General features: G+C 48.0%; 1 protein-coding gene across 7 annotated transcripts in view; it reads right to left on the reverse strand.

The window, feature by feature from the left end:
- The window catches only part of KAT6B (lysine acetyltransferase 6B), a 118,062-nt gene extending 111,691 nt beyond the window's left edge, over window positions 1-6,371 (reverse strand). For 2 of the 7 annotated variants that reach the window (XM_074592996.1, XM_074592991.1), the window contains exon 1: window positions 6,061-6,371. The gene's annotated coding sequence lies outside the window, so the exon portion shown is untranslated. Of the gene's footprint in view, window positions 1-4,191; window positions 4,310-5,657; window positions 5,836-6,060 lie in introns of those variants that run through there. The other 5 variants (XM_074592994.1, XM_074592989.1, XM_074592993.1 and 2 more) reach the window with 4 other exon arrangements.
- Window positions 6,372-7,878: the final 1,507 nt, after the last annotated feature.

The raw sequence follows: 7,878 nt of genomic DNA on the forward strand, positions 1-7,878 counted from the left end.
TAAACATGATTAATAGGAAAAAAACCTGAATTGTGCGGTAATTTAAATTATTTTCAACTGGTTAAAAAGATTCCTCTGCAACTGTAAAGCGAATGAATACAAAACCCACTTTTGGTCCCATACCTCCCCCTCCCTCCACCCCCTCAAAAGTTTCTTTAAATATAAACTCTAGATCATGTTTCACACATTAGTACACCTACACAACAGGATTAGTAAAAAAAGAGCATCTGGTTATTGGTCGATAAAATTATTCTATACCCAAATAGCAGAAATATTAATCAATTCATTTTATGAATTTGTCAGTTTTTTGAGGTTTGATTGAAGCTTGAGCATTTTCAAATTTATGAATATCAAAGTTCAATTGACTGCCAGAATGAAAAGACATTCCTGATTCAAATGCAGCTGCTGAATGTTTAATTGGCTCCCATACTGAACCCTATTGATCTACGTAGATTGGATCCTGTTTCTTGCTTCCAGTCTGTACTCATGCAAGTTATATTTGATAACAGTTATTACAAATACTTGAAATACACAGAAAACAATGCCTGTAAACAGACATTTTCATTTAATCCAGCTAGCAAAAGCCATTCTTTCCCTAACAGCATTGTTTATATTCACTGTTTTCAGATAATTCCAAAATAACACTGTAGCTGCAAAATGCAGACAAATACAGGGAAGAAAAATGTTTCCATGGTATTATGAATCCTACAAATTCTCTCACAACTCCTGACACTGAAAATACAATAATACAACAAAGCAGAACTCTATATATATATAGTGGACGCTCACTCACACTGAGACTATTTTATGTACTCTGCCTATAGATTTGAAAGTTCTCTGTAGCTTCATATAAAGCCCCAGATTCCTAGAAAGCTCCTTTAAAGTTTAAAAGTTATTTAGTTAGGCTGTCCTACTATGAGCCTTCATGAAGACAGTCAGTACTTAATTAAATGCTGAACACTGCATTTGCTGAGTCAGATGTACTTGCCTCATTTTTAAACCTACTGCACTACTGTTGCATTAAATTTCATACGAGCAACCACATCACTTGCATTACGTTCCAGAACACAGTGCAAGGTCTGTTCCAAGCACCTGGACACCGATGAACATTTCAGTATAAATGCTGTAACTTGTGGGTTACAGGAATTTTTATTGGCCAGTGACTGTGGCAAAAGGTGAGCTGTATCTTCGTGTAAAAACTGCTGCTTGGTACATGAATTTCACAGCAATATACATTCAGAACTACATTTTAACTTATTTACTTAAAACTGCCTATGTGTAATACAACCTCCTGCATACTAGCGCCTACTAAATCAACATTAGTTGGGTGTATCAGCAGGAGCATTGAGTTTCCAACACACAGGGCAGGACATATCAACAGGAAAATTAAGCCACCTTAAATTCACACCTCCGACAGAATCTAAGTTCATTCTACTTTAGAAAACCATGCAAAGATCATCCAATCCTATTTTGTAATTGTTTTACTACAACTTAAGACTTTCTGTTATTCTGCCACTTTGGCTGCATAGGTACTTGAAAAGTAGCACTCTGAGCTCCACAACCGATATGACAAGTTCTACCATACGTAATATTCAGAATAACCTCTTAATAACAAACATCTTTGCCAGCAATATAATTCAGCTCAGTGATCCTGGAGCTGTAAATTAAACAGGTCTTTCATAAATCAAGTTCAGACAGATTGATCCAAGACTAGCAATACAGAGATATAAACATATACAAGCTGAGTGACTGGATAAAGACAAAACAAACTTTCCAAATTCAACATAAGAGGATGCACGTAAGTTCAACAGGTTTCTAAGTTTAGAACTTAATGATGCCAAAACCACAAAAAGGTATACATCATTTAATATAGAAAGTGTGATGCTTACCCAAAACAAATCTTAAGGAAATACCAATTTTTAAGAGTGATTATAAAATAGCAGCAGGCACTCATGTCTATTTATTAATTTTCCTCCCCTTGTAATTAAATAACTTTTAATCAAAACCTCAACAGTACCCATCCAATCACAGATTAGATTTTCCAGACTGTTAAATGCACAGGACCACTTCCAAGTTTTATGGCAAAGCTTTTTCTATGCCATATTTCAGCTTCTACACTCTGTGGTATCTTATTTTGAAAATAAGAACATTTGAGAAAGTTTTATTGCACTATATCCCTGGCAAAGTCTGTTCACAAGTCTGCTACTGAAGAGCTGCAGAACATAAGTATCCAGAGGGTTAAATACAATGCATTACCTTTTAAACACGAAAAGCCACCTCTAGTCAAGGCTTGTCCCTTTACCTAAGTCATAAATTATCAGATAAATACAAAGAAATTGCAAAATTGCAGACTGCTATTTAAAATGAATGTAAATATGTCCTTTATAAAGCATACACCTATTGTACAGCTGATTCTAATTAAAGAATGCACCGACTGAACGTGTCAATCTTAGGTGCCATCAGTAATCCTATAATCCTGTAATAAGGTCTTTTTTAGACTGAACTGGTACCTCAAATTATTTCCAAGGGATCCAGATTGTGAAAACAAGCTGTCTAGTCAGAAAGACAAAAAATAAAATTTAAAAAAAAAGTTAGCTATGCTTCCCTCCCCCCCAAGAAACAAAAGTAATTACAAAAGTACTCAAAAGCATTTCACAAAATATAATCTAAAGTCTTTTCTCGGAGAAATTAATGAAAAATTCACTTTGGCTGTCTTAAATGCAAATGGAGATAATTTTTTAAAACTGAGATTAACACAGCTACCCAAAAAAAAAAGGGGGGGGGAGGGGGGTGAAGAAGCAGGGAGGAGAGATGACAGCAACTTGTGCAACCTGCCGGTGACCTGTGAAACACAATTTCATTCTACTCCCTCCTACCTGCTCTGCACATACTCAGGAGAAGCAACAGCAGGCCAGCTCTCTGCTGCAGCATCAGGGTCAGGTAAGGATTGCAGCAGAGGAGGAGGAAGAGAAGACTGCCATTGCGTTCAGTAAGCTTTTTGTCATTTTTCTTTCCTCCAAGCTATTACTTAGAATTCTGCAGCTAATCAACTCTATATTCCACCCCCATCTCAATTAATGATGCAGAAGAGGCAAGATACTTGTTTCCCCATTGCAAAATACATGCACCTATGACGAGGCAGAGCAAGAGCAGATCCTGGCAAGGACTCCCAGCACACATGACACTTTTAAAATTACTAAGATCATGAAGTCAGCTATTGTATTCTTCCTTATGCATAACATACAGTTTTCAGTTAAACAAGGAAGAGCAATGACACTCACACATGCTTGAAACAGACAAATAAGGAGACATTATAGTAACTTCAAAACTACACCAAAAAACTTGGGGTTGGGGGAATAAGAGTGGTACATGTGAATCAAGCTGATGAAGCACTTGCACTGTGCGATACTCCACAAGCTAGTTTAAGATCATATGCTAAAAAGCAGTTCACGACATGACAGCAGCAGGCACCACCAGAGGAAACAGCATCAGCACAACATGACACCAGCAAAATCACCCAAATTCACCCTTCCCACCCTCTTCCATGCTAGTTCTAAGCACTTCAAAATATGGTACTAGAGAACATCAGGGAGCATGGTGAGGTAATATTCACTGCCAGCAGTTAGCCTGGGAAAAGGATTTCAATGAAAACATTTCTTCTTGGGATAGTGATTTTCAACAGAAGGGGTATCTGCTTGCTTCTCGCAGAACAGGTTATTTTGAATGCTCAGTGACAGAATGCTAAAGGTGAGGTCTGGGCAAAGAAAATACGGTGTGAACATCACTTTCGAAACGTGGCTTCAGAGGCTTGAATATTCCCCTCCCCAACTTACTTAAGATTTTTGCAGTATACCCACACCATGGAGATTTGCAACGCCTAGTGCCTAGCGCGAAGGCATTGTTGTATTTGACAGGAGCCGAGCCGGGGCTGGCTTTGGAACCCTCCAAGCCTTACTCCGGCATTTTTCATTTCAAAGGCGGAACCCCCCCAAGCCCGCAGGCTCCGCTCCCCGGGGCACGGCGACCCCGCAGGACAGGCCAACTGGGGGAGGAAGGCGGGGGCGTGCACCTGCACCCACCCCACGGGGGACAGCGGCCGCGCCGCCCCCACCCACCCACCCATCCACCCCCGCCGCGCCCGCGGGAGGCAGGCCGAGAAGGCCCCCCCCCTCCCTCCCCGGTACCACTCACCTCGGCGGGACCGGGGCCGCGGGGGGAGGAGCCTCCTCCAGGCGCCGCAGCGGCTCCCCCTGCTGCCGGCTCTTCCCCTGCTCCCACTGCCAGGCTGCGCCCAGGCGGCTGCCCCCGCTGCCGCGCTGCCCCCCTGCCGGCGGCCGCCGCGACTCCCCCTACCGCCGCGGCGCGGCTGGGCTCGGCCGGGCTCGCCTCACCTACGCCGCCATTTTGTTTCGCCCTGTTGTACTTAACGTGAATCCGACATGACACTGATTACAGCCCAATGGAGTCTCATTAAAACCTTACCTACCCCCGCGCCCCACCCACCGGCGCCCGCCATTGGGCCGCCCTGCGCACGCCGCTCCACGCTCACAGGCCGCGGGCCCGTGTCCATCAACTGCCCACACCGACCATGTTCCGCCCAGCAACCAGCCCGGCTCTCTCATTGGAAAACGGGGAGTGTCAATCACGGGGAACGCCCCTTCCCTCAAGGCGCAACCCCGCCTACCGGCGGGAACGGCCGGGACCGGAGACTGACATTGGCCGCCACCACCGTCACACACCCGCACGGCCCGCCTCACTGCTGGGCCTCGCACACTAGCGATTGGCCAGCCGCCGCAACCGGAGGCGTGAACTCTGGCAAGCCCGCCCTCCCGTTGGCTACCACTGCCGTCCGTCTGGCCCGCCCGCCCCGCCCTGCCACCCTCCCCCACCCGCCACCGCCCCACCCGCTCCTGAAGTTTGTTCGGGAGGGCGATCGCCAGCGAGAGACACCGGCGGCGGCCGCCGGAGCCAGCCCGGCGGGGCGGGCGGGCGCGCTACACACACTAATCGACGGCCTTAAACACTGAGCGTCACGCGCGCGCCTGGGAGCCTGCCGGTCGCCCGGGCGGGCGAGATGGAGCGACGTGCTCCCGGCACAGCCCTCCCCGGGCACCGGCGGCCGCCGACCGCGCACACGCACCGCCCGCGCCGCCGCGGGAGGGGGAACGGCGACAATGACTCCCAGCTCCACAGCCACATGCAAGGTCCCTGCAAGTTTCGCCATGCGAAGGCGCAGGGACTCCTCTTGTCACCCCGCCGGCGAAGGAACAATCGCCGCCCCAGAACGGCAGGGTGGGAGCATGCAACACAAAACCCTCGGCCAGCCCCTGCCGCCCTCCGCCGCTCCATCCCCCCCGCTCCCCACCCCATCCAGCCCGGCCATCGCCTCCTGCCGCTCCCCCGCCTGCCCTGCAAAACGCAGCGCGTTGCAATGCATTTACCAAGCACAAGTGCCTGCAAACACGTGCATCAGCCGCCAATGCAAAAGGAAAAAAAAAAAAAAAAAAGAAGTACCCAGCCTAGTGACAAGCCCCCTGCACCGAAAGAGGGGAGGCAAAGGGGGTTATTATGGCAAATTGCAGCCTGTCACCCAACGCAAAACAAAAACCCATCGCATGCTCCCTATTATCCCCCGCATAAACTCCTGGGAATCTAACCTCCGGTGCAGGTTTCCCCCCTCTGCTTGCAATGACCTCCTTTCTCTGCCCGTGTGTGTGTCTGCAGCAGCGGTTCCTGCGGAATGTGCTGCCCCTGAAACGCGATCGCGGCTCCTCTCTCTCTCTCGCTCGCTCTCCCCCTGCTCTGTCTCTCGCTCGCTCGCTCCCTCTCTCTCCTGGCTGCAACCAGAGCCAGGAACACAACAACAACACGGCCTCCCCCCACCCCCTTCCCCAAACACATACACACTGAAGAGACCCAGCCAGGAGAGCCAGACGAGCCGGGGAGGGGGTGGAGGGAATCCCCAGCCAGCGGATTGATTGCACCAGTTACCTCCGCTAAGCCCCTTCGCGGGGGGGGGGGGGGGGGGTGGAAAAAGAAGATGAATAGCAGAGAGAATACCTTGTCTCCCCTCCTCCTCCTCCTCCGCGGGGCTCCTCTTCTCACTCCAAAATACTAAAAGGTAGACGGGCAGAGCAGAGACGAGCCTTCAGCCCGCGGCGGGGGAGGGGAGCCGCGCCAGCAATTATCATTAATTTTAGAAATTAAAGCAGAAACCCACCCCCAGACCTCCGGCCTCCCCGGTGCCGAGCGGACGCAGATTGCGAGGACGGGTGCTAAGACACAGGACCTGATAACAGCTAATTGAAAGGTTAATCTACATAGGCTGTGACAGAAAAGGTCCCTCCCCACTTTTTTTATCTGCTGTTGGCAAGTGGGAAATTGAGCTCCCCCCACCTTTTTTTTTTCCCTCAAAGAAAAAAAAAAAAAAAAAAAAAAGAGGGAGAGGAAGGGGGGGGGAAGGCGATAAAGTTTGGGGGGAGGCGCGTCCCCACGGCGGCGCGCGGCTGAGGGACGAGGCGCGCGGGTGGCCGTTGCGGGGCGCGTTGGGCGGGAAGGCGGCCTGAGGGGAAGCGGCCGCCGCCGCCCCGGGGGGCCCTCACACCGCCCCCGGGGGCTTGGCTTGGCTTGGCTTGGGGTTCTCGCCCGAGGTGGGGCGATTTCAAACGTCTGGGTGGCAGCAGCGCCACAGGCAGGCTTTGGCAAATCCTTCCTCGAGGGCTTGAACGGTTCCTCGGTCCGAAGGAAGAAGGCTGTGTTTGAGGCAACCATAATTAGTCTGAGGGATGAAAGGAGGGTGAACAAATTACAGACGTTGTCCCCCCATTGAGCATTTTTGTAAATGTAACAAGATGTCCTGAGGAGTGTGTTTTAAAGGACAAGGTGGTAACACATGTGGACTTAAAACTCGTTTAAACACTTTCTCCAGGCTGTCTTGAGCCATGCTGCCAAAGGCTACTCACCATGTCGAAGTTTTAATACTCAGGATGGTTTTCTCAGCTATGGCTGGCAAACGCCACTTTTCGCAGAAGTATGGCAGGACCATAGGGTGGCAAAGGTAATCTGCCTACTGGAGCATCTACTCAAGCAAGTGCCAACCAGGCACCTCCATCTTCCCACACTTGAGATGTGACACATCTCAGAGGTCTCCTAGACATTCTCTTTTCCATGTCTTATGGGTGACGTGTTGCTTTAGGTGCCTGTCTGCAAAGTTTTCTGAAATTAATATCTGGTCCCGAAGAAGAAAAGATTAAAAAAATCCCCTTCTTTTACAATGGGTGGAAAATGACCTTCTACAAAGAATTAAGAAGGTCTTTCCTAGATCGTGTACTGCAAGTAGACCAGCAAGCGAACAAAGTTTCTGTAATAAAATACTAAGCGTTAAGGTTTAGTACAACTTCTTCACAGTCAATTGCTGGAGATACTGTATAAGGAAGCTCTTTGGTGACGTTTTAGAGCACTGTAAAATCGAATGACCTACTTACAGAAAGCTACCGGGTGAAAATAATAGTCCAGCATGTATCTGTGATACCATACATGTTGACTGAGGTTTTAGTCTTTTAACTGCCGGATGCAGCCTTTTAAACATAGAGCAGGAAATTGAAATGTGTAGTGACCCAATATTTGTTGGAGAATCCTTCAAGGTTCATGTATTATGCAGGACTTGGCTGTGATTGAAAATAGTTTCTAAATTATTGGAAACAATATAAATCATTACAGCACAATTTGTAGCAGAGCATCACATTTCCAATACTATTCTGAATGTTGTGTCAACATTTCCATTATAAATGTTTTGTTGTTTTTTTTTTTTCCAGGAAATTTACAACTTGGTTAGTGGTAATAGAGAAAAATAATCTCTTGAAACTGAAACTTGGCATA

The sequence above is a fragment of the Larus michahellis genome, chromosome 6, assembly GCF_964199755.1.
Source record: "Larus michahellis chromosome 6, bLarMic1.1, whole genome shotgun sequence".
Lineage (NCBI taxonomy): Eukaryota > Metazoa > Chordata > Aves > Charadriiformes > Laridae > Larus > Larus michahellis.